At 34.7% G+C, this 5714-nt stretch overlaps 1 pseudogene; it reads right to left on the reverse strand.

Annotated features, from left to right (window-relative positions):
* Positions 1-2265: 2265 nt before the first annotated feature.
* LOC101586099 overlaps positions 2266-5714 on the reverse strand; it is a 30932-nt pseudogene continuing 27483 nt past the window's right edge.

A 5714-nucleotide genomic window follows, 5' to 3' on the forward strand; every position in this document is an offset into this window, starting at 1 on the left:
TGTTCTTTTTTAACCACAACCATGCTAGTGTATGTTATTGTTTAATTCTTAATGATTGTCATTCTTTCTGTAGTAAGATGGAATCTTAATATTGTAATTTGTTTTAATATCTATAAAGACAGAGATGTTGAGTGTTTTTTCATATAATCGTTGACCATTTGTGAGCTCTGTGACATGTCTGTTCATTTCTCTTGCCCATTTCTTGACTGTATCTTTAATTTTAAGTAGTTCATTTTACTTTTTTTAGTTCTTTGTATGTTCTAGATTTTAGCCTTCTGTCTGAGGAGAAGCTTTGCTAATGTTTTTTGCTTAAAAGAAGCTTTTTAAACTCACATAATCCTATTTGTTTGTTCTTGCTACTGTTTCTTGAGGTTCTATTCAGGAAAACCTTTCCTATACCCATGTCTTCAGGTGTTTTACCTATTGTATTTTGAAGAATGCTTAATGTTTCTATTTTAATGTTTAGATCTTTGATCCATTTTGATTTTAATTTACCATACAGTGAGGTAAGGGTCTGGTTTCAATCTTCTGCTGACAGATAATTAGTTTTCCCAATACCACTCATTGAACAGGCCATCATACTTCCAACATATGTTTTGGTCCCTTTGTCAAATATCAAATAGTTGAACATATCTGGCGAGGTTTTTGTATCCTAAGTTTCGTTCCACTGAGCCACAAATCTGTTTTGGTTCCAGTACCATGCTATTGTTTTTGTCACTATTGTTTTGTAGTATTGCTTGAAGTCAGGTATTGGTATGCTCTTATTATTGCTGTATGCTTTGCTCCTATTATCCAAAATTGATTTTCTTGTTCTGGATCACTTCCATCTCCATGTGAATTTTAGGATTGTTTTCTCTCTATCTCTGAAGTATGCTGTTGGCATTTTGATTGGAACTGTCTAACAGGTTTTTGTATCAGTATGACCATTTTGACAGTATTCGTTCTGCTGACCCAAGAGCAGGAAGCATTTTTTTTTTTACTTTTCCGATGTCTTTCTTCAATTTCTTTTTCATAGTACTGTAGTTTTCTTTGTAGCAGTCTTTCACTTGCTTGGTTAGGTTCATTCCTAGTTATTTTATTTTTCTTGAAATGTATGTGAATGATATTATCTTCAAAGTGTCCTTGTCATGCTATTCATTGTTGGTGTACATGAATGATTATGATTTTTGTGTGTTGATATCGTATCTTACTACTTTGCTGAAGTTAGTTATTAATTCCAAGAGTTTCCTGGTAGAGTTATTTGGCTCTTCTATGTAGAGTATCATGTTACCTGAAAATAATAATTTGAGTTCTTCCTTTCCTATATGTATCCCTTTTATTTCTTTCTCTTGCCAAATTGCTCTATTTTAAGTACTATGTTGAATAGAAGAGGTGATAGAGGCCATCCTTGTCTTGTTCCTGATTTTCAAGGTAATGCTCTTAGTTTTTCCCCATTTAGTATGATGCCAACTATTGCTTTCTCATAAATAGCTTTTATCATACTCAAGAGCCTTGTATACCTGCTTTCTTCAGGGCTTTTTAAAAAGAATTTTTGAACTTTTTTTTAAAAAAGTACTAGGACAGGGTCTACAGGCCCTACAGGGTCTCACTATGAAGATCAGACTCATAGTGATTCTCCTGTTTACAGCCTCCCAAGTGCTGGAATTACAGGCATACGCCACCATGCCCAGTCTTAATCACCATCTCAGCGCACCCCCAGAGATCAAACCGTGGCCACTGTGTTCTGCTTAAGCAGGAACTTTAATCCGCTGAGCTATTTGGCCAGACCTGGAACTTTTATCTATAAATTAATTCCATAAACTACAAAACATAACAAAGACTCCCCATCTTCTGCCTTATATGGCTAGAAAAAAACAATTATTTTAATAGCTGTCTAAGTCTGCTTCTTGCTTCCAGAGAAATGAACATATGACATATACATACTTTCAAACTTTCTGCAACTTTTACATACTTACAAGTAAATACTGCTATATTTGAATATAGAATCATGAGCAGTCTGTTAAGAAGCTAATTTCTAATAACTTTTCACACATAAAAACTGAACTTCATAAAATACACACATCTTGTAATTCAGGTAATTAGATCGATTATCTGCAATTAGGTACTGGTACACATGGAAAGGAATTCCACTGTGCTTACAAAAAGATTTTTTTATGTGAAAAGGTGACTTTATTCCTAATATTCCTTTTTCTGTTTCTGTACACTTTAGAACACATTTTGTGTAAGTTAGAACACATTCTCAGTACAAAAAGAAACAATATCCTGTCATTTGACTCTTTTTTTTCCTGCTTGGAATTGTTCTGTTTTGTGTTTTATGGATTTAATCAGCTGTGACAAGGCAGGATCAGTGCATTTCTTTTGTGATGCTTTTTCAATCTTTCTTCTTTATTGTCTCAGTCATTTCTTGTCCTTTTTGTTCTCTTTGCTGGCTTTCTCCTCAAGGACTCTTCCTGCAGCTTTTGTTTTCTTGAAATTAGGATCTGAGGGATCCAAACTAAGCAAGTGGCAAGGGTCCATTGCCTGAAATCATGCAGCACTGGCGTTTACCTCCAAGTCATCCTCTAGTAATCCCTCCTTGCTCATAAGCTGTTTCTTCTTTTTGCTCAGGTTCTGGTGCTCCACAGTCTTATGACTGATGTGTTTCTTGCTGTCCTCCTCCTCATCCACCACAAGCAAAGCCATTTCAGCCTTTTGTCTTTCTATTTCAGTTTGTTCCTCTGAAGATGAGACATCTTTTACAGATTTCACTGATTTTTTTTTTTCTTAAACCTATTTTTTTAACTTCTCCAGCAGAATATGTATCATTCAAATCAACATCAGGGAGAAGTTCAACTTCACTGGCTCCTTCTTTAAGAGCCTTTTTTTTTCAGTCTTATTTTCTTTTTCTTCTTTTCTTTTTTTTTTAACATTCAACAATACATGTGGTATTTATTTTCAAAACAAGAATAATAAATTAAAAATGATTGTTATATTACATATTTTTATCATCAAATCTGATGCTCAGATTAACAGATACAGGTTTACAAGACTGGAAAAAATGAACATTAACAATTACTTTCAATAAAACTTTATAACTTTTTCTTGATTTATTTCATTTTTTCCCATAATTTCATTGAGAGACTATAGCAATGAGACAATTTCAAATCAAATTGATAGGACAGTCTCAATAATTTACACATTGCATACTCTCTTCCTAGGGGATATTTGCTGTACAAGATGCAGACATGATATCCTATTTACTAACACTATTAGAACAAATCCCTCTATTCATTAAGAGAATGTAACTGTAAATCTATCCTAACCATTTTGAATACACAGATACAAAATGGACATTCATCTGTATCCCCTTTTTTGTTTACTTCCATCATTTGAATATTATGTGTGTTAAGTCAGCAAAATATTCTAAAAGAGTTCAGTAGTCCATAATAGTATTGGGTCTTCTGCTTCACTGGCAGTGTCAGAAATTGTTGACTTGAGTCCCCTACAGTTCAACATCACACCATGGCTTTACTTCTTAGACTTCGTTTTTATATGCAGAGGTGATAGAAGAGGAGCTCCAAGGTAATGATAAAGTCTTTGGAGAAGAAGATGGGAAGACAAAACATAGTCAGAAGTATGCTGAGGAACACATTGCTAAATACAGGCAGCTCTTGCAAATTTTTTTCCAGAGAAAGAAAGAAGAAAATGATATGAAAATGGAATTTAAACACCTCAAAGAAAGCAGGGAAGAGAAGATTAAAAAAAAACAAGTTCGAAGGAAAAGATAAACTGACCCCTAGGGAATAAATTGTAGAAAAGAAGAAAGAGCTGCAAGAGCTGCCTGTATTTAGCAATGTCTTCCTCAGAATTCTTCTGACTATGTTTTGTCTTCCCATCTTCTTCTCCAAAGAATTTATCAATACCTTGGAGATCCTCTTCTATCACCTCTTCATCTACACTAGAGGAAGCTAAGTAGGCTTGGAAATCCATGTCCAAAAGTTTTTCCTTTCTAAATTTTCTGTTGCATGTTGTGATTCTTTCACGATGTGTCTCATCCCATGGGTCTCCAACATTGATGTTCACATTGTAGCAGATGTGAAATATTTTGGTTTATATGCTGTTAAGTCCACTTCTGAGACTACATCCTTAGGCTCATCATGAAAAGTAATATTATCTGATGTAATCCTTAGATCCGTGAAAGAACAGCTACTTTTGAATTCTAGGCCATCACAATCCTCATAAATTTTATTTGCTGTCTCAAGAGAATCACAGTCCACTACATCAGAGTTGTACATAAGTCGTTTGAAATGATAACCTCTCAGTTATTTTCTAGAAGTCCAGCTCAGTTCAGGAGCATCTTCAGGGATGCTTAATAACTATACTGGTCCTTGAAGTTCCTATTCCTTCAAAATCTCCTTTCCATGGTTCAATATTCGAAAATCTATCAATGTAATACACTATGTCAATAGAGCGAAAACTAAAAACCACATGATTATATCCATTGAAGCAGAAAAGGCTTTTGACAAAGTGCAACACTCATTCATGTTCAAAGTCCAACAGAAAATTGGAATAGATGGCCTCTACTTAAATCTGGAAGAGCCATTTATGAAAACCCAATGGCTAACATAATCTTAATGGGGAAAAACTGAAATCTTTTACTCTTAGATCGGGTACAAGACAAGGATGTCCTCTATCAAGACTCCTATTCAATATAGTTCTGGAATCATTAGCTACAGCTATTAGACAAGAGAAAGAAATAAAAGGAATAAGAATAGGCAAAGAAGAAGTTAAATTACCTTTATTTGTGGATGACATGATACTTTACTTAAAAAACCCAAAAATCTCCACCAAGAAGCTACTAAAATTAATACAGACATTCAGTAGCATAGCAGGTTATAAAGTCAATACCCAAAAGTCAATAGCATTCCTCTACACAGACAACAAACACACTGAGAGGGAAATTAGAGAAACAATACCTTTTAAAATAGCACCAAGGAAAATGAAATACCTTGGAATAAACCTAACTGAAGAACTCAAAGACCTTTTCAAGGAAAATTACAGTACTCAAAAAAAAAGAGATTGTAGAGGATTTCAGAAAATGAAAAGATATCCCATGCTACTGGATAGGAAGAACCAACACTGTGAAGATGGCCATACTCCCAAAATTGCTGTACAGATTTAATGCAATCCCTATTAGACTACCACCGACATATCTCACAGACATAGAGAAATCATTCCTAAAATTTATCTGCAGGAGAAATGATCTAGAATAGCAAAGGCAATTCTGAGCAATAAACACAAGGCAGGAGGCATTACAATTCCTGACTTGAAATTATACTACAAGGCTACTGTAATAAAATCAGCATGGTACTGGCATCAACATAGCCCTGAGGATCAATGGAATAGATTAGAAGACACTGAAGCCCCTAAAAATACACTCAACCACCTTATCTTTGACAAAGGGGCCAAACATACTCACTGGAAGAAAGATAGCCTCTTTAATAAATGGTGCTTGAAAAACAGGCCCTCTACATGCTGAAAACTCAAACTTCACCCAGATCTATCACTATGCACTGAACTAAAGTCAAAATGGGATAAAGATCTAAACATTAAAGCAGAGACACTAAATCTCCTGGAAGAGAAAGTAGGAGGAACTCTTGAAGACATAGGGGTAGACAAAGAGTTCATGGACAGCATTCAAATCGCACGGGTAACAGTTGAAAGACTTAACAACT

Source organism: Octodon degus, unplaced genomic scaffold (genome assembly GCF_000260255.1).
Source record: "Octodon degus isolate 3935 unplaced genomic scaffold, OctDeg1.0 scaffold00038, whole genome shotgun sequence".
Lineage (NCBI taxonomy): Eukaryota > Metazoa > Chordata > Mammalia > Rodentia > Octodontidae > Octodon > Octodon degus.